The sequence below is a fragment of the Falco naumanni genome, chromosome 7 (assembly GCF_017639655.2).
Source record: "Falco naumanni isolate bFalNau1 chromosome 7, bFalNau1.pat, whole genome shotgun sequence".
Lineage (NCBI taxonomy): Eukaryota > Metazoa > Chordata > Aves > Falconiformes > Falconidae > Falco > Falco naumanni.
Window position 1 is genome coordinate 43,791,779 of NC_054060.1, and position 21,894 is coordinate 43,813,672.

A 21,894-nucleotide genomic window follows, 5' to 3' on the forward strand; every position below is an offset into this window, starting at 1 on the left:
CAAAAAAACTTGTGTTAGAAAGGATGAATAGGACCTACATTCAGCTGCTGTTTGCATAGAATTGTAGAATTGTAGATTATCTTAAGTTGGAAGGAACCTGTCCATCCTCCTCACTGAGTCCGTCCTCCTACTCCTCACTGGACTACCTAAAACTAAACTATATGCCTAAGCGTGTCATAATAAAAATTAATTGGCCATAAAGAAATAAAATTTTATATACACTTGTAACAACTGGCAGGCTTGAAAAAGGACTTCTTAGATTTCCTATATTTATTAACATTTGGCCAAGATTTTAAGAATATGTAGTTCCTATGTGCAAGATATCATAAGTGGGTTTTGTGTTTATCATCAATCCATATGAAACATGGACATTTATAGTGTCTGTGATTAAAATCTCTCAATACTGACTTGTATATCATGTTCTGTTTCTCAAAATGGCAGAGGTTCACAGAATTAATAAAAAGAAAGCAATCAAACAGCAGACATCCATTGGCCTGATACAAAGTGGGACCAATAAGCCCATCACACACGGAAGCAGCCATCCGCGTTTCTCACAGTCCTTGCATGAAGTCCAGATAGCTGGGTCTTTCAATGACAAGCAAAGCTAGAATCAGCAGCAGTCACTCGCCTGAACCATCTGTTCTGTTCTCCATTCAGTGGGAAAGGAAAAATAAAATGGCATTGTAAAAGACTTGGTTAACATATTTATTGAACTCAGGTATCTGGAAGCATCCAAGGCACGTGCAGATTTTGTACTGGCATGAGTCTTCTTTGAACTGATAGTCTTTCATCTGGAAACTGGCATGGTTCTCAGTTTTGCATGTGTGTGTGTGCACGCGTGTGTGTATGCATTGAATCTGCAATGTGTTGTACATGCAGATGATTAAACATTTAGCAATGTTTCTCTATACTAAGATTATTAATTTGGGGCCATGAAGAAAAATGAGGTAAAGCATGGTTTAAAAGCTTTGAGGCAGAGCGTGCACTGCTTAAAATGGTCCTCTTACTTTTTGTTCATTTGGCATAATACAGACATAAATTCTCAAATGTGATCTGTAATAGAAAGCAGTATTAGCTCTATCAGTATAGAAGGTGGCTTTTGATATGCTACTTGTTTATTCAAATTTATCAAAAAGGACTGAAAATTTTAAATGCTTCTGCATATGCATAAGCATTTAAGAGCCAGATCAGAATTCAGTCTGGCTGTTCTGATTTAGTGCATTGAATGACTAATGGGATGAAAATCAAGAAAAGTGGGCTTTCTTCCACACTTTGCTGCTTGTTTGTCTAATTTTTTTAATCAGTTTGTGCTTTTGTTTCCCTATCTCTAAAAAGAGAAACATTTCACGTGTCCATATTTGTAAAGTGTTTTAAGACATCAACTAAATTTGGTCCATCAATGGAAAGTTTTATTTATCATCTCTTGTTCAGTGCTTGCTGCTTATGGACATTTTGGGAATGGATTCATCAGATGCAGATGCACTGATGTATTTGTGAGATCATTTACGTTCAAGAACTAATTAGAAAACCTCAAAATATTTCTGAAGATGTTGAAAGAAAAATAATGCGAGATTTAACACAGGACTAAATTCTCAAGAGTGTAATGAATGAACGAATCTTGAGAAATTTAACAAACTAAATAACATGATAATGTTGACCAGTTTCATGCCTCATTTCTCTGTTAGCAGAATGGGATCAAGGAAATTAATGGCTTCCCAACAAAGCAGTGAGAACTCAATTCAGTCATTACTACCCAGTGAGTCAAAGACGTAAATTGCTAATCTTTGCTTTGTTGTTTTTTTTAAGTCAAAATAAGGTAGAACTAAATAACTGAGACTTCCTTAAAAAAAAGAGGTGGCTTCAAGTGCATGTTTACAAAAAGGTTATTGGCTTCTTCAGGCGATCAGTTCCTTTTGACATCCACAACAGAAATTAGTTAGACTTTTCTGGAAATAGGATCAGATTCTTCTTCTGATACATCTAAATCTAATGTCGTGTTTTGGAACTCATATGGGTAACAGTTGGCAGTACTCAGACAGATATATGGACCCTGACAACACCCAGATGTATACCAGGAGCAGCAGACAAGCAGTAAAGGCTGCAAGTGAATATATAATGAAAGCCAGAGGATACGGTTCATGAAAGCAGTTGAAGAAATTTGGATGAAAACCCAGTGACCTTCCTGCTATTGGTTCCTGTCAACAAGTGGCAGACATCTGCCCTATCCCTCCTGCTATCTTGCTGGGTGTCTCACAATCACACAGGTTGAGCTGTGGAAATGGAAGAGTAAGGGAAATTGAGCCCTGTCCATTTAGAAGTGAACTTATGGTGCACGTGCTTTTATTTTTTTTATAGCTAGTTTCATGTAGCGATAATGAGCAGCCATGTGGCATTGCAACCTACTCTTTACTTATAGCATAAAACAGCTTTATTCCTGCAAGGGCAGAGCCAAATGTTTTGCAAGCAAGAAAGCAGTCATTTCAAATAAGATGTTTCTATAATTCTAGCACTTGGTAGTAAGAACTGAATAGCATAATTATAGGTAAGGAAGTGGTGGTTGGGAGGAGATGATGGAAAGGTTTTTCAGCAAACAAACAGAGCTGGGTACTTGTATCCTGCCGCTGCTGAAGCACCACAGTGTCTCCAGAAGTCACCAAAGAAAATCTTTAAAACATAAGAACATACAATGAGCATGTCCTAAACAAAAGCATGTAGCATAAAATGGAGTTCAAGTGTGTCTGGCCCATAATTAGCTTAGGAGATATGGAGAAGAGTCCTCTGATCTGAGGTCAAGGCTGGCAGATGGCTGCAGCCATAGAATCATAGAATATCTCAAGCTGGAAAGGACCCACAGGATCACATGCAAGTAGTTCTGAACAGATTACTTTTGAAAAGGAAATAAAAATCAGTAAGAAGTAGGGAGTAACAGGGTTTTTCTGTTTTGCTGCAGCAGCTCAAGTTTAAATTAATGATAGCTATACTAGGCTATTGTTTTCTTTTCCCACAACAGAAAATTTGAGAAAGGATGCTCTGTGCACCTTCCCAGGTGCTATGGGGTCTTGTATCCAATAAGAAAATATTTTAACAATTGCTTACTCCTGCACTATTTATAGGGGGGAATTTTATTTATTTGGTAATACATAGTTATACAGAGAGCGTGAAATTAGAAACAATATTTGGGCATGTCTCAAGATATGCTATGTAGATAGACAATGTCATATGTTGAACCAATTGTACTGCAACCCACTGTACTCCTCTCTAAAATAACTTTCTCTGTGTCACTATCTTCTGTCTCCTAAGTAGGGAGTCAATATGAATATGTTTATAATATGCAGAAGGGGTTTTTCACTGGTGTGAAATAATTACGTATAATCCACATTGCACTGGGCGTTTAGCCAGCCAGGGTTGTAGGCAAGTGCCATATGTCATTTCTCAAGTACATGATACATCATTGCTTGAGACCCAAGCATATTTTACCACACACATTGCCCATCCATTTCTTGTTTTTATCTGTGGATTCTGAATGTTTTTCATTGCAAGCTCTCTGCCTTCTGTTCTCTTTGGAAATCACTTTGCTGATTATGGATATTATCAGCACAGCCAAGAGCAGAAATGATGCCATATCCTCATTTCATGTAAAATTGAAGGTTGTATTTGTGAAATTGATCTGTAATTATGACGCCCAGAGGAATTCTGCAAAACTAAGGAACAGTACAGATCCTTCTTTAGCAGATTAAAAAGAGTAACGCTCAAAGCAGTTACTGAAAAAGGTAAAATTTTTCTCTGGAATCTACTTGCAGGTGTCTGGTATCTTCCATAAGTTATAAGGAGATAACAGTTTCCTTTTATCTGCCTGTCTATTCCTCTTGCAGGCTTCCTCTTCAAGAAACCTTTTTGGTTTAGTTGTAGGTTTATTACAGTATGAACGACCGAGTTCTTATTTACTTCTCAAATGGACCAAATAGGACTATCCGAATAGTGATGAGGACAAAGACATTTTAAAGTTAAACTGTTTCACATTGAACACCTCATGTATTTCTGCATGAGGTCCACTGGATCTGCAATAAAATACACTTTGCAGGTATGTGAGACTTAAAAAGGTGGTGAGTTAGAGTTGCAGTCTTGGAGGCAGAAGCCCTTAAGCCAGTAACTGTGTGATGACGATTTTCCCCCAGGACACAGGAAACTCAGATTCAGTTCTGTCCTTCTCATCAGGATTAATCTCATGTTTTCTGGTTTTCCTCCTGTCTGTGCAGGTAGACTTCTGGCTGATCTGTTTCATTTTGCATAAATCACAGAATGTCTGGGGTTGGAAGGGACCTCTGGAGATCATCTAGTCCAGCCCCCTGCTAAAGCAGGTTCTTCTAGAGCAGGTTGCACAGAGTTGCATGCAGGTGGGTTTTGAACGCCTCCAGAGAAGGAGCCTCCAACAGCCTCTCTGGGCAGCCTGTCCCAGTGCTCTGGCACCCTCAGAATAAAGAAGTTCTTCCTCACATTTGGATGGAACTTCTTGTGTTGCAGTTTGTGCCTGTTGCCCCTTGTCCTGTCACTGGGCACCACTCAAAAGAGCCTGGCCCCATCCTCTTGACACTTGCTTTTAAGATATTTGTAGACATTGATAAGATCTCCTCTCAATTTTCTCTTCTCTAGACGAAACAGGCCCATCTCTCTCAGCCTTTCCTCACAAGGGAGATGCTCCAGTCCCCTCATGATCTAATTAATTAATTAATGAGTTTCCAGAACTGGGATTTGAGGTGTTTTCTCCAGGCTAGAATGTGATTCTCACAGTCTGGCTCCATGGTCAGAAAATGTTGTATCATCACTGGTGTTGCCCTGACAGCAGTGCTGTGGGTCTAGCCATGGAAATCTGGCCAAATCTAGCAAATGCACTGTGAATGTACAGATAGTCTGGGGAATGACTAAACTAGTGTTATTCATTTGTCTTTGTAGTGAACAGTTTCTACTTTAAAAGACACAAATAAAACTAAAGTGTCCAGAAGACTCCAAACTATCATTAATATGGTTGCACACTTTCTGTGTGGTATTTTCTCTTGTTTCTCACTGTGAAGGAGTTGATTGTTTGATTTTGTGAATAATTGCTAACAGATATAGTGGAGGAAGAGGGCTGAAGAAGGACATGAATAAGAAGTTAGAGATGCCAGTCATCATGAGACTACTTAGCTGCTTCATGCTTTAAGAATAGCAGAGGCACAGTGGCAAGACTGACAAAAATAATCCAGTTTGGCTCTTCTCCCATATTCTGTAGTGCCCTGCCATGAGCACAGCACCCTGTACCAGTTTCCCCTCAGTCACCAGCCTTCCCATCCTTGGTTACAGCTTCAGGTCCCTGGTCAGCCGTAAGCGAATGCCATTGCCAAGGGCTGGCTGTCACCCATGGAAATACACAGCATTTATTACCTGATGAGCATGTGTAGCCCTCGCAGAAACCAGCACTGCTTCTGGTATCGTTTGCCGATTAGTTTGAGATTATTAGTAGAAGTTCCCAAGCCATAAAACCCTAAAGAAAAGTGATTATTACAGTTACTTTATTATGTTCTCTTTTTTTTGAGAAGACTATTAATGGAATCCTAGGGAGAAACAGTCCCTGGATATGTGGGGTTTTTTAGCATTTGAGTATCTTAATTCACAATGAACTCTCCTTGTTAGGTAATCTGTACAGATTTGGTTAGTGTGGGGAGGTACCCGTGTTTGAGATTGTTAGTGATGCTGCAGATGATGCCAGTTTGCATGGTACAAGCTACTGAATGGATGAAAGAAATGTTAATAGGGTCTTACTTTGCAGTTTTGAATGGACTTTATATTAATAAAAATACTGACTTTCTAATCCTCGTCTGTTAAAATTCTCTTGTATGGTTTTCAAATGAGGTTCAAGGGAAATGCAGATATACTTGCAGAAAGAGTACTATAATTAAAAATACATTTTCAAAGCAATTAAAAGTGGCTAGGTTTCTGGATCATCTTTACTTTGATCCTGAAATCCCATATAATCTGAGTACAACTCACTTTTAATAGGATGATAATAGAATAGACCTCTGCTTCTCTTTTCTTTTTAAGCCACTGTGCTATGCTTTGGAATAGTCATGGTGTATTTGCTAAAGCTTTGAAACTGGGAATTCTCACAACTGCCCCTCACTGCTGGTTTTGTCAGAGGCTAAATATGTGCATTATAGGACACACTTTAGAACAGCACTTTTCCTTGTCACGGTGTCCTTATTTGTAGTCTGAAGATGATAACATTCCTGTACTTCAGTATTACAAAGATAAATTCATTAACATTTATTGCACCTGGGCTGAAGGCGCTATAGAAATGCAACCCTTGCCACAGTGCTGGTACTTGGATGGCACTTGGTAGTGTACATGATGGGTTTTGTGCACCCTTCAGCAGGCCATGGTTCAAGACCTGTCCTTTTAGCTGGGCTTGGCTGTTCTTCCTCCTTATCCTTTCTTTTCAAGAGTGTTTGGTTGTGAATCCCAGCTGTTAGTCCCAGTTGGTATCCCCATTTGCAGCAGAGGATATGTAGCATCGTGAACTTCATTCCTGCAGTCATGTGTCTAAACTACTTCACTGAGCGGGCCTTTACATTCCCTGCTAATGTAGTGTTTATCATCAGCTCCTTTTTTGGTATATTGTTCCACTGTCATGAAAGGAGTGGTTTAGGTTGGATTGCTTAAAGAATCACCACCAAAGAGTTTGAGTGAAATAGGTTTAATATGAATATGTGGAAATGCCTCTGCACAAGATTCGATGTCAAGGTTCATCTATTACTTATTGCATGGAGTAAATGCACAGAGATAAATCAAGTTGAAATTGAGTCAAAGAGAGTTGGAAATAACTTATATAGCTTATAAAGATCAAAGGTGTAAGAGGGTAAAGGAGATTGTCCTGTCGAGTCACAAGGTTTAGAGTGGACCACCTTGCTTTCTAAATTCTCACAGAGTTTAGGTGCATCTGGATCTTTTCCTAGTCTCAGACCTGGACAACAGTTTAGATCTACAGAAATATAAAGAGTAAGGGGAATTCTCCCGTTGACTCATGAGGTTCAGAATAGACCCCCTTGCTTTCTAAACCCTTATAGAATTTAGGTGCAGCTAGGTCCAATCTTAGTCTCAGACTTGGACATCGGTTTGTATGTGAAGGAAGGGGAGAGAGAGAGAGAATCTGTGCACAATTCAAGATTATCCATAGGACTTTAGCACCAAAGCAAATCAATAATACTTTTTTAAAATCACAAAAATAACCTAACGCTTCAAGCTTGCAATGCATATTATAATAAAGTATACCTGTTATAAGCTCCCCTTGAGTTCAGTGAAATGCTCATGTCCAATGCCTTTTGCATTCCACAGTAGGTGAAGGGTTGAGCCTTGAGGAACAGGGGTGTCAGCCCAGGCCCCATGGTCAACTTTGCACGACAGCCCCTCTAGTACCACAGACCTGGTGGTTTGCAAGCTCTGAGTGGCATCCCACTGAGAGGGAGATGCTGGTCGCAGCCCGCTGCAGGCCAGGAGAGCTCAAAAGGGTCTCACTTTAGGACCACTGTTCATAAGGCTGTGAGATGACTGGCTTTAGTCATCAGCAAATTCCCATCCTGGCTACAACCTGAGTTGGGCATTTTGGCAAGAGTTCCAACAACTGTGGTCTCCTTGCACTCAGGTTACCCCTTGGGCTACAATCCAAGCAGGAGTGTGCCAGGGTTGTCAGGGAGTAGCTGATTGTCTCCATTCTCATTCCCTGCTTTGGCCAGTCAACGGGAGTTCCAGCACAGGCAGTGCCACTCTGCCTCAGTCGAGTAGGAGTTACTGGTATGGTCAAGGGGTGCTCAACTGCCTAACTCCAGGCACTGAGGCCTAGTCAGCAACTCCCGGGGTGTAGAACAGCCTGGAAAGGGAGAGAAATGCACCACCACAACCACTAATGGGGATGGAAGTAGCAAATGCATGAGACAGTATCAGTCAAAGACTCTGAAGTTCTTTTTCTTTGCTACTTGACTGCACAGGAACAAGACACAGTCTTGTTTTAGTCAGTAGCAGTATCTTTACTTACAAGATGGAAATTCAGTGCTGATGATAATGTTGGGTTCTTACCCTTAGCTGAATTTTAATACATAAGCTGACATGTCAAAATGTAAGTATAAGCAAGATCTGAGATCTCTATTATTAGTTTTTTAAGTCTATCTCCCAACTTTAAGTTCAATGCAGGACAAAAGATATCTGAATTTAAATATATTACTGTTTTACTTGTCATCAATATAAATGTTAAGACGTTTTCTTTTCAGAATATGGGACTGCGCATCAGCACAAGTCATTAGCTGCAAACCCCTTTATGCAGCGTCATTTGCTGCTGGATTTGCATACATTTTTCTAATGACTCCACCTGTCAGCTGTCATGGTTTCTGCAGTATTTTAATATTTCACTGTTCAGAGTTAAGAAGGCTTATGAGATCTTGGTTCATTTATTGGTATTCAGTGTGGAGTTTCTTTATTGTGGGATGGATTATGGAGGCACAAACTGTTATTCTAATGGCTTCTTTGCAAGTGACTAACAATGTCTTATCAGGGGCATTTTATGTAGCTGTACAGTATGTTTAAAATAATACGATGTGGGGTGTGCAGTGGACAAGATACCAACATTTGTTTTATTTGTATTCTAGGACACAAGGGTATTAAGGAGAAATGAAATGGCAGCTGCAGCTGTTGTAGGCATTCCCCAAAGGGATAGCACTAATAGGATATATATCTTCATCCACAGCTGAGTTAATTTTGAAAGCAGAGAATGAAAAATGAAACTAACCACATATAACACAATCTTGGATAACAGGGGTGGGTAGGAAGTAGCTACCCTCACTAATCTGTGACATCATTGTCATAAAAAAGGAAATCTTTCAACTAGAAATCCTAAATGAGGAGGTTTGGTGAGGCAGCTGAAGTATTGGTCTGTCTGAAATAAAGAACACGCTGGGGAACTGTATGTCTAAAGGACAGTGTTTAAAGTCTGCCAATACTGTAGATCTACACTGCTGGAAAAGCATTGTTCAGAAAAGGAATAACTAAGTCTTTTTTAGGCCTGGTATTAAAGGCTGTATTTTCAATGTTTATGCTGTAGATGAAATATAGTGATAGAAATACAAAGCCACAAAAATTACAAGAGAAATTTAGTTTTTAGTAAGGTCCTAACTTCATTCTGACTGGATTTATATTCTTCATTTCTTCTAAAACGGTGTAATTTTTTTAAATGGACCCAAATGTAGCTTTTCATTTTGTCTTTGAGAAGCTTTCAGTCTGTCTCCTACATCTCAGTTTATTTCTCTCTGGAAATTTGCCAGGTGCAATAGTGTGGGGGAAAATGCCTCAAACCTTTATTTAATCTTTACTTGAGTCTCCCACCCAAAAAGCATGATTCACAGTAAAATTTCCTCATGCCCAGTGATTTCTCCCCTGCACACTGATGGACTTGAATGTCTTAAAGCTGCATCTTTGCTGGCAATTCTGAAAAAATAAATGCTCCCAGAGGGGCAGATTCACAAGCAGTGATGATGGCACGGGTGTTACATAGGCAAGACTAATTTACCACTTGGTAAGCTAATAGTACACAGAGCAGGTTTAGAAAAAGCACATCCATCTACAGGCTGGCTCTCTGAGGCACAGTCAACCTAACACACCATTCTGTTTCTTGAGTTCTGTTTTTAAACAGACTGATACTTAAGGAGCACAGCAACCTTGTCCTCTAAGGTTTCTGGCTGAAGGATTTCCTTTTTATCTCCACAGTCTGTCTCTATAAACCTACGGAAATGCCATGCTCTGGAATACTTGAGCCTTTATATAGAGCTGTCAAAACAGTCTTTGGCAGAGTCTAAGCAACAGATGTGTTTCCACGATCAAATGTTAGTTGATTTTGTGAAGTATCATCCTGCCAGTGCTCAGTCATTATAGACTTGTGCAGGTGCCTCCAAACCTGTTTTAGGCTTTTTGAGGAGCTCATGCAGGAGCAACACAAAACATGTGGCTGAACTCTCTCCAACTGTAGGTATGTTTGAGCAGAAAACATTCACTGTTGGTATTAGACTATGGGAAAATCTTATGTTACAATGTGGATATGCCATATTATACATACTAAGACAATAGACAAGCACCTTACAGGAATGTCCTTTCATAGTGTGTGTCCTGTTACTTCTGAGTATGTCACAGCAGTGTAGGGTCCTTTGGAAAAGAGGTTGCCAAGCCTTGGTGGTAGGACTCTCAAAATCTGTAGATACTTTCTTATTGCTTTTCCCTTTTTTTACATTTTTTAGTTCCTAAGATATGTTTAGAAAATGAAATGACAGAGGGCAAATTATTAGTACTGAATTTCGTCAAATGTTCTAGCTGCTCTTTCTGCTATACTTTGTGTGCCTTTTGTTTCAGTTCCTGTCATTCCAGGATTTTCTTCCCAGCTTGTGTGTCATTAAAGATGACTGTCACTAGCCCTTTCTCTAGTGTTGCATCTGGGCAGGTGCATGGGTAGATCTACATGTGTTCACAGTTCTACTGTGTTCACAATTCAAGGCTAGGCTATGTTCCCTGGGTTGAGCATGGTGAGTAAATAGGCCTGCGTCATTTATATTAAAATTGCAGATTGGGTCAAACTACAAAGGTCAAATCTGGGGTTTCAAACACCCATTAGCTGCTAAGATTCCAAAACTTCTCTTTATCCATTATCAACACTGAGGTTATTTTGTAAAATTTGAGTCTTTAGGGTCTACTTTTTCTGGGTTTGCTGGTCCAGAATACCATAACAATTTGGGAAACTGCTGATTTAAGTTGATTGTGTGCTAATTTTGGCTCAAACTGGAAGGAAAATATCTGCCCATTTAAATCAATTATAACTAATAAAATCTTGATTGGGCATAATGGAACATACTAAATTAGGTTATGTTAATACATAGAGCATTTGAAAGAGATAAAAAGCCTTTGTTCAATACAACATATAATCTTGGTAGGATATAAGAGTAAAGAAATCCTCTTTATAATGTTTAAAGGTATTCAAAGCAACAATTTTTTACATCTTCTATGAGAAGTAGAGTGAAAATATGATAAGCTTTCATTTCTGAAGATTCATTTGCTATGGTGAAGAAAAAATGTTTGGTTTTGCTCACTTGATCAAACTGTTTTCTGGGTTTTAATTTCCTTTTCCTGAAATGTCCAGAATGGGTTGCATTGATTCAGTGGCCCTTTGGGTTGGTTTTCTTTTTCTGTTTAGTCCCTGTAGAAACAGTGTAGAAGCTGTTGCTAAGAGCTTGTGGAAACAGAAGTGATGGTGGATTCTTTACTACCCTCCAGGAAGTTCATATTTTCCTTTGGTTCCCTTCCAATTTTGGGAACCTATCATATTTGCTAATAGGAAAGTTTTCCATGGATATAACCATTTCTCATTTATTTTTTCTCATCACTGTTGCTTTCTCCGTCAGCATAATTAGTTATACTAATTACAATATAATTACTTAGACTAAGTTCCATATTAAACCCATGTATATTACCAACTGTTCTGCAGGGGAAAAAAAAGAGATACATGTTAAAAGCAATTTCTGAAGATCTGAAGCAATATTCTAATGGATCGGCAGCTACAGCTGCATAGTGGGACTTACCCAATAGAGAGAAGAGGGGTTTGTTTCTGATTTCACTGAGGCATGCGCAGTGCTGTTCTGCACCATGGAAACGCTTGTCTCAGTCCCTGCAGTGGAAGCAGTGAAAGATGAGGTTGTTTAAGTGACACAAATTATCTCTCCATCGGAGTGTGAGGTTGAGTTTTTCAAGCCCAGTGCTCAGAGGTTGCAGTAGCTCGGTGTCAGCACTGGCTCCTGCAGTAATACTTAGCATTGCATGGACAAAACCTTCCCCATGTACATATTTCCGCAGGTCAATCAAAGCTCTTTGCCGGGCAAGAAGGAAAACTGAAAGAAACAACAAAGTAAAGAGAGAGAAAGCAATCAGCTATTCTGTAATACTTGTCTTAGACTCTGTGGCAAATTGCCTCTTGAATTTAATGGGGCCAAGTCTGGTTTCTGGGTAGTAAGGGAATTGTGCCCAGATATTTGAATGTAAAACTCATTGTACATGTGATACTAATTTGGGGGCAACATTTCTCATCATGCTGCAGTCCCTTTTCTGAAGCCTGCCTGTAACCTGGACTGTCACATTCCTATTAAAGAGTGTATCAAGGCCAATTACTGATATAATACCCTGCTTGGTTCAAGTTATTGTTTTATTAATTCATTGTAATGAGATAATGTCATATCTCACACCTCAAGTGCTTTTGCTTATCCTGGTGGTGCTTCACAGGTAATTGATAGTGACACAGCAGTGTCTTTGAACAGGGAGCTGCTCATTCAGGTTACAAAGCACTTTCTAGAGAAGGAGTCCTTTGATAAAACCTACTAGAAATAATTCTTTTCCCCTTTGGGAGAATGGAGTAACTCTCCTCCTACACCTGCCTTGCTTCACGCCCGGTGCCACACTGCCTGTGCTGTGGAGGCAGGGAACTCTGTCAAGCAATACACACTGCAAGACTGGAGCCAGAGCAACCATCTGGCTCATTAAGGTGTAGTGCTGGCAGAGATGAAGGTGAATCCTGCTAAATACTCATATGACTCTGTAGGGTATAGGAAGAAAACTAATGGGGCAAAGAGTCATTTGGACCTGAATGTGATCTGCTTTCCCCTGCTAATTGCTGAATAATTTGAGTAAAGGTTTTAAAGCATGAGGTTTTGGGGTTTTTATTTTGTCATTAGCCAGCAGCTTTATAAAGTAACATTTATGGTTAAGGCAGTCAAGACCCACTGTAGTCAAAATTCCTCTGTTCTGCTGCTGACTTAGCCACTCACTTCATACATGATGGCAAACGACACACCCACTGAATACTTCAGGTTATTCATAATCATTACCATCCTGTGATTCAGACAGAATATGGTATAGCTTCTTGGAAATCATTAAGAACAGGCTTTGCTCAAAACAAGAACTGGTTCTTTACTCAAACAACATGCCTGATGAAGTAATTATATGAACTTTGGTGTTTTGAAATAGCCTTCATATTATGTTCTGTTTAATGTTCTAATTATTCTTTAAGGGAAAATATTTTGAAATCCTGTAACTGAGCAGATCTTCTCCCTTTAATTTATTTGATGATAGCATGATGACTTCTATCTATATCTTCTGTAGCTATAGTTTGTCTTCAAGCTCATGGGAGGGAGAAACAAGAGTAGGTAAGTACATCAGCTACCAGATATATCTAGTGCTTTTTCTGTGAAAACTTTTTCAAATGACAGTAACCTAGCAATTTAGAAAATGATTGTGTTACCAAATAGTGCAACATGATGAGAATGGGTATCTAGAACAAAACTGCTGATGCTGTGGATCCGTTGTCCATACTACACACCTTCCAGGGGATTTCACTCCAGTCTATTTCTAGATCAGTCTTGAGAACTGAGTTCCTATTAGTGGTTCATGTAATGATCTTCCAGTTCATTTTAATTTGCAAAGAAACCAGGTTGTGTGTGCCAAGACAGCTTTCTGGTGTGACTCAAAGCACAGTGAAGCGAGCATTACTAGGAGTTCATTTCCCAAGTGCCCTCCGGATCTGAACTTAAACACTAGTGTAGATAAACCCGTCAGCTGATGCTGAATTAGCAGTATTTGAGGCATGTACCCATTAGAGGACTGTGCCTTGTTTGCTAAATGCAGAGGAAGTATCTCCAAAAACAACCTCTGTACTTTAAACTTCCCTAAGGCCTATGAAGTAGAGGAAATCTGTATTTATCTGTGATCTTAGTTAATTCAAACAGCAGTTATTTGGAAGAAATCGTAATCACTCCTTCTTGTAATGAATGCAAATGTTCAGATTGCCAGATGGATTTGAATGAGCGACAGCCTAATTTTGGCTTACAAAAATAACAATAAAAAAACTTAAATTGAAATATTTCTGGCCATCATCTACAGTTAGAGTTAAAAATGAACCACATGTGGAAATGTTTTGAGGAATAAGAGACCTCAGACCACTATGTAGCATTTGGGCCATGGATTCCACCATGTGGAGCCTTAATACGGTGTGGCAGAAAAATGTGATATTGCATAGAAGGTGTATGATTATCAGTCATGTCCATGTGTGTTCAGTGTTTATACAGTTTCCCCAAAAGGCCTTTGACTTCAGTAGCCTTAATCAAAAGTACCTGCCTGTTGACTAATGTCTAGTATTTATATTCAAAACTCATCAATTCTCAGAGTGACAAATAACCAAGAGTGTTGATCTTGGAGTATGAAATATGACTTTTTCCTAATAAGTGGAGCTACAGTTGCAATAAACCAAATGTCTTGGGATTAGCTAGAAATCTGCACAAAATCCATTATTACTAGTGTCTTTGCACCTTCTGCTACATTTGTCTGATTTGACAGTTTATTTTCATTGCAAAGTTGCTATTTCTTCACTGCTTCTATTGCTGTGTCTGCTTTAGATGGAGAATGTCTAGTTTTGCTGGAAACTATTTTCTGTGAGAATTACCGCACTCTGAGACACACCAAGAACAAGGGAAACATTTGTATTCACTGTGGGACCTCTTTTCTGGTGAAGTACCTATGTCAGAAGATAAGAGGTGGGGAAAACCACTACAAACAATAGGCCATTGAATATGTACTGTGTGTTGCTGCACTGCACAGGAGCCAATGAGGACTTCAGAGAACCACCACTTTTTTTTTTTTTTTTTTTACTAGGTTGGTAAAAATACTTCTCTGAGATCAAACTTTCAGACTGATCCAGCCAAGTAGGACAGGAGAATGCATGGAGTAATAGGCAGTGAGACAGACAAAATAAGAAAGGTTTTTGTTTTTTGTTTTTTGGGTTTTTTTTTGCAAATTAAGTATCTTTATCTTGAATCAAAGACAGTAAGTGCATCTTCAACATGCTATTCCATAAGAAGGCTGTATCTATATGCAATACTGATGTCTATAGGATGTAGCTGTGCATAAATAATAAAATAATCTCTCCAATTTGTTAAGTGGTGCATGTATTGCTCTTGGCCATAATAACAATACAGAAGGTGTAGGCTAGAGGCTAGAGGAAACTGCTGTTTCTGGATAACCCTGATGTGCATCTGACCAGGGTGAGATTTCTTTGGTGGAGATATTATCACATGCTCATATCAGCAGACTGTCTTTCAAGCCTCAGTGAGCCCTAAGGCTCCTCAACATGAAGGTGGCTGATAATAAAGCACTGGTTCTAAGGAGAGCTCTTTTTCTGTCTTGCTGTCTTAGCTACACACATTAATTGTCCTGCCGTTAGAGGAATAATTCACATTGTATAATTCAGTTCCAGGTACTGTCTAGGTATGGAAGGTGGCTGGTGTATATGTAAGGAAATCAAAGTGCCTTCTCTGTTCTAAGACAGTAGAAAGCAATAATGACCCATTTGCCTTTTCTGCTAAACAGAAATTATGAAACCCCTCTGTGCCAATGGACTTCTGATTGCAGGGGGACACAGAGTCAAAAGCCGTAGCTTTTTTTTTTTTCTCTCTTTTTTAAAATTTATTTCTGACTTGTTCTTTTTATCTTAATTGCATGACATCCCCTTTGTGTCTCGGGTTCCTTCAAATCTCTGTAAAACAGCTATAAGAGGATTGCAGTATAACTTTTCTCATCAACAAAAATGCTCCTCATCAGATAAATTGCTACCTTGAACAATCATCTGAATGACAGCCAGAATCCTTGGAGCATGGGAAGGTGGTGAGAAAGGTAAGACTGTGTCCAGGCCCGGAATGGTCGGGTCTGGGGAGATTCTTTGTGATTCCCAGAGTGAGATTAAGACACAAACGAGGTCAAATGCCATAAAGAAAAGAAGTTTAATGGTACTCGCATAAAGGCAGGAAATGCAGAGAAAGAGAGGAAAAATAAAGTAAAGAGAGGTGCAATAGCTACCACCGCATGGAGCTGGGGATCCCGTCAGCCCGGATCGACTTCACGTCAGATGGGGAATTCCACTTGGTGCTGGTTGTCACGGTTCTTTTATAGATGTTCGAGAGTTGTTCACCCAAAAGTCTCTGCTCCTTCCAAGAGCTGTTTTGCATAGCCTCACCCCTCACTCGGCAGTGGTGCAAGCACCCATACCGTCTTATCAGAGAATTTTTCATCCTCTGGGGTCTGGGCGTACTTGCTGGGATGAGGGTACAAAACAGGAGATGTGTGGTTTTTGTGGTCAAGCAGATGCAGTGGTGTTTGGGTAAACGTCCGTGGTCCGCTGAAGCCAGATATAGACAAGTTCTCTACAGGGCCTCTGAGTCGGTTTGCGGTCATCCAGCAACGTTGAGACAGATAGCACAGTTCTAATAACGTCCTTCACAGACTGCCAGGACATTTGCAGAGACAGGGAAGAGTTTATATCATCTACTATCCACCCTACCTTGCTGACATTGCCCTCTCCATACTGCAGCAGCAGGCTCTACTGATGTTTACCCAACATGGGATATGCTATCTTGAGAGCCCCATGTCCTGAGGTCACAGAAGTGACAGACAGAAACCAAGAGCTTGTGTATGCCTCTGCTGTGCTTCTCAGGGATGGAAACTTTTGCTACTAGAACTTTTCTGTGACATACTAATGATTCAGCATCCTCAGGACTGTGCAAAGAAAAGTGAAAATGCATTGCCTATGACGGTAACCAAAACCCAGGTCTCAGTGGAATTATCAAAAATGACACATTTCACCAAATGATACACTTCAATCTAAGAATGCCTTCAAGTAAGGAGATTATCATGTTCCTCTTGCAGCTCTCCCCAGTTTGCTAGCCCTTAGGCATAGCTGCTCACACACACCCTTCTGCTTGTAAGCCCTCTTCCCTGCTGCTCTGCACCTCAAACCTAGAAAAAGAGCAGAGGTCAAATGGGCTCAGCAGTTCTGCTTCTCAGACTGTTTCTTAGTTTCACTTTGGGAGGTAATAGAAGGCCAGAGAAAGGGGGGCTTTTGTAAATGGATTGTAGTTGGCACTGCTTGTACTGCTGCACAGAGAAGGTTCTGTCAGCTCTTCCCCTTTACCTCAGTGGTGAAAAACTGCTAGATGTTGAAATATGTTATTGGAAAGCTAAGCCTGAAAGGGCAGAGTTTTAGTTGTGAGGTGCAAAGTGGTATTTGTCTGTCTGTACCTTGAGGATTTTGTTTTAAAAGCCCCTTAATTTTAAAAAGCCATAGGTGTAATTCCTTCTGATGCTGGACACCCCCACCCATATCTAAATAACTTTGGAGGAGAAGTGAAGCAATACCTTATGACTCACTCTCCAAGTTTAGGGAAATTTGAACCTAACTAATAATTTTCATATTTAACATCATTTGCAATGTTTACTGATGCCAGTTCAGGTTATCCAGGTTTTTCCCACCCAATGAACTGTTAAGTTTCCTGACGTGGAAACATCTATACTCTAATAGAAGTCATCTAACAGGCAAGGCACACTCTTGGGAAGGCACTTGAAGAAGCCCGTCCTAGCAGTTGGGGGAATACTGAGAAAAGCAGTTAAGACTTACTAGTTTCAAAGTATTTAATGATAAGGAATTTCTATCCCCTGCATCCCTCGACAAACCCATCATAAATTGACAATAAGGTTGCAGTAACTGTTATTGACTATTTCACTGCTTAAAGTAACTAAAAAAAAATATACTTCAGAAACTTGGGATAATAGAAAATGAATGCCATTTATTAGTTATTCTAATGAATCATGTTGCTATGAGACTTCTGGAAAGGCATAAAATGTCTTCTGATTTAAAATTAAGTATATTATCATATATGAGGGCCTGTTGGTATCAGTCAGCACAAGATTTCAAATTGCTTTGTGAAAAAGAAATGTTGATTCTTCATAAAAGATCTGCAAGGTAGGCTGGTATTGTCGGTTACTCCAAAAGGAGAGAAACTGAGGAGAAAGGGGGGCATGCCACTTGCTCATTTGCTAAAGCCTGAAGAGAAAGCCAGCACTTCTGCTTGCCAGTCTTCTGCTTTGACCACAAGCAATTCCAACAACTTTAAAGAATTCCTGTTTGTGGTATGCCCCACTAGCATTAAAACTTTGACATATTTCAAGGTCCAGGAGGTATAAGTTATATATTATACCAGGAGGTATAAGTTAGGTCATGGGTCAGATCATGGTGTCTTATCTGTTATTTAATCTTTACATCATTAAATACTCACCAGAAATTTGCTAGAGTAAATAACAACTCAAGATGAGGCTGAAATTCTGTTACTCTTTCTCATTTGATGGGCTCGTGAGTGTTTCCAAGCTACTATGTCTGGGTACGCACCCTGACTGTGTCTTAGCACCATCTCAGGGTGATCTTTCCTGGTTGTCTGCCAGCAAGCTTCCTCAGGATTTCCAGGCAGCACTGGCTGCAATCAAGCCTCACCACCCTGGGCTAGAGGCCAAGCACAGATTCCCCTGATTGCACCTACTGCTCTTTTTACTCTTTCCTCTTAATTATCCAGATTTCCTACTAACGTAAGTGTAAAGTGTGAAGGATCAAGCCATCCGTACTTCAAGCTTTAGAGCTGGAGCCTATGTAAAGAATTATGTGCTTGACATTTGGGTTTTACTTCAAACAAATAAAACTGCAGCTCAGATGATGCTGATAAGGTCATCAGTGCTCCAGAAGGAATCCTGCAGAGATGGTTCCATTGAGATGGGTTGCCTATGGAGACTTGCTATGACTATACTGTAATTAAGAAGACACCTGCCGATCCAATGAGTCTGAAATACAGAAGCCTTCCATGAAAAAATTCAACAGTCCCAGGCAGGTGATTTTCCCACTCACTGTATTGCTGGCAATAGATATGTTTTTTCCAAGTGTTGCTGCACTGCAGAGTGTGTCTGGGCCAAGATTTCTTTTTCTATAGATAACTGGAAATTAATGGCAGTTACATTCATAGGATTGAAGATAAAATTAGAACTTGAGAATATTTCATATGAATTGATCCAGATCAAGTGCCAAATTATCAACTAATTCACGTAAGGTTAACTTTGAGATTAGTCTTGTCAATGACTGTTCATCTCAATTATCACTTAAACCAAAGTATATTGTTATCCTATTATTTTAAAAAAATCACTTTATTGAATTTATGTATCATGCCTCGTCTTTGAGCAGCATCACACCTGAGACAGGCTTGTCTCACACACAGACTCACACTATATCCACTCGATCCCACCTTCAGCTTTCTTCCGTGATTCTGCTGTTTAACAAAATATTTTTTTCCATTTATTTTTTTGGTTTTAGAAATAAAAAGCCAACTCCCAACAGAAAAAATGAAACTCCATCATTTGGATTTAGGAAATATTTTGCTTGTTTAAAAACAGGTATAAAGAAATCTCAGCATTTTATAATGAAGAGCATTCCTGTGGTGATTTCAGTCTCATTATTCAATTATGTGTTCCTGTAGCAGCCACAATATGGATAAGACATATACATAAATGGAAATAAATTGGGTAGAACTGTCAGGGCATCCATTTCATCTATAAATTTCAAATCTGTTCAAAGACTCTTTCCCATTGGGTTCTTGTCTTTTCAAGCTTTAACTGCTGCCAAAGAGATGGTGCAGCTTAACTGTCATAGATAAATAGAGGAAGCTTTACAGCAAATACCTTGTTGGAATGTACGTGTTTGTGGGTAGGATTCAGTTCTCTAGACTTAGATTCCTAATACCATTTTACATTTCCTGGGACATGCTGCCTGGCCTCCATTTGACACTGCAGACGTGGTGCATGTTTCCCAGGGTCTGTAGATGTTTAGGCAATGGAATCCAATGCTGCAGATACAGTGCATGGAGAAGTGTTATTCATGCTAAAGACCATGAAAGATGGGCCCTGGTGAAGGTATGGTAAAAAGAAATAATAATAAAAGGAGCTTTGTAGGGGCATCTTATGAAATTATTCTGAAATATCAAGGACAAGGAAAGCACTACTGGAACCACACCTGATACTGTAGGTGTAAGTCAAGGAGGGGTACAGGTCAGGTAACCCCAGATGAAACTGTTCCAGTTAGCAAAATCATCTTGTATGCTGTTCCTGCCCATGATTTTGAAGGACTTGCTCTCCTGCCATGTGATTGTCCAGTGATAGCAAAAATGTTGACCTCTCAGTCAAACAGAACTGATAGCTTTTCCCTTGTTTCCTACAGGGAGCACATTTTTCTAAGGTACCAGGGAGGAGAAAGGAAATTTGATAACACCCTTTATAATTTTCACTCTTTGAAATTAAAGGCAGTAAACAAGGTGTGAATTGACTTAATCCCTGCTCTCGATGTAGCTGTGATTTGATTTGGGAGAAATACAAACTCTGATTATAAACCCAAACTGCTAACTTTGTTTCATGAACAGGTATGTGCTCTCTGGTGCTTGGACCAAAGCTTGGTCTCTCAGAAATTGTTTATTCCATGCTGTCATCACAACCAGAACTGCAGACCTTGAAAATCACATTTCCTGGTGTGTTTGTCATGCTGAGGTGTCATGAAAGGGACCTATGGAACCATGAATAGTTACTGAATGACAGGTCAGGAAATGAGTAATATAAAACACTCTTTTTCCTTAAACACAGGACACATTGAGACTGTCATTCAGGTTTTTGTGAGGGACACTCAGACATACTATGAACTGCTTATGACATCTCTAGCTCTTCCCTATACCTGAGTGATCCTACTTAAGCATAATGGTTCATATGCCAGTTAGTTGTTATGCTTTACTTACCTGTCTTGAAGCAGTGTCAACTGATGTCATGGATGAATAATGGAACAAACTTAAAACCATGTCCTCTGGCAAAAAAACCCCAACTTTCCAAGGCAAGTAGGATGAATCATAGATAACATTGTTTAAAATATTTAAAAGTATGCCTGAAACCACCCCTGCATAAGCTTCCTTTAGCAAATCAGAACCTATGGTAGGATTATGAAAGCTAGACCATGTGTTTAGGTTCTTCACAGTCAGTTATTGCTGCTATTTGTGTAGATGACATCAAAATGACTTGTCAGAAAGGTAGGGAAAGAAGCTAGCAAAAAATTGTCATTAACTTAGGTCTTCATGACTACACCATTGTATAAAGATAGGGCACTAAACAGCATGGAAACTTGGTGGCTAGTGCTTTTTGGTGGTATTTTGATGGCTGTGGGCATTGCCTAAGAATCCTAATGCCCCAATAAGCCTCTATTTCATATGCACATTTCTAAATGTGACTCCTGGTGGTAAGGGATCAATTCTGTCAGGTATCAGACTTCCCCTGAAAATGGCAAGTGCTGAATCAATTTCTTTGCTCTTGCCTTGCCTGCCATCCTTGCAACACTAAATAAGTTGGTATGTTGTGGTTATCTGTAGGAGAAGACAAATGAGAGTACATGAGTGGATAGGTTTTTTTGAGCACTAGATTTCTGAAGGCCAAGAAGAGCAGCAAATACCTTCTTCTCTCTGTACTGTGCACACTCCTGCCTTTGGGGAAAGGAAGAAAGAAGAGTCAACACAGCACCCGCTTTAATAGCTAAGCTTAATTCACTGTCAAAAATATTAAAGTCATTACAATGTTATACAATCACATGAAGAAAAATATTGTTCCTATTTCAAAGACTGTCTCATGAGGATGATAAATTGTAAAATCCTGCTTGTCTCTTTTAAGTGAAACTATCCCTGAAAGAAGGAAGAAGCAAGTTGTTAGCTGCACAGTAGCTGGCTGCACTCATCTTTCAGCCCTGTTCCTCTCTAGGGGGAGGAGGAATTGGCAGTGAGTTGGCTTTGCTCTGCTCTGCAGGGATGGTGAGCAGGATATGCCAATCTGGAGAAGACATACAGCTTGCAAGTATACTCCAGACAGGTTTTCGTTTTCACCAGGAAATTTTGATCAGGTTGC

General features: G+C 39.7%; 1 long non-coding RNA gene across 4 annotated transcripts; it reads right to left on the reverse strand.

Annotated features, from left to right (window-relative positions):
• Positions 1-691: 691 nt before the first annotated feature.
• LOC121091815 lies at positions 692-16,293 on the reverse strand. Of its 4 annotated transcripts, none has more exons than XR_005829050.1 (6): positions 15,955-16,293; positions 11,640-11,725; positions 11,151-11,257; positions 10,149-10,310; positions 5,419-5,518; positions 692-2,270 (listed from the first exon to the last, which is right to left on the reverse strand). It is a non-coding gene; the product is annotated as an uncharacterized LOC121091815 (long non-coding RNA). The 4 variants fall into 4 exon arrangements; XR_005829049.1 differs by having other exon boundaries at positions 11,151-11,539; XR_005829051.1 differs by lacking the exon at positions 11,151-11,257.
• Between the last annotated feature and the right edge of the window lie 5,601 nt (positions 16,294-21,894).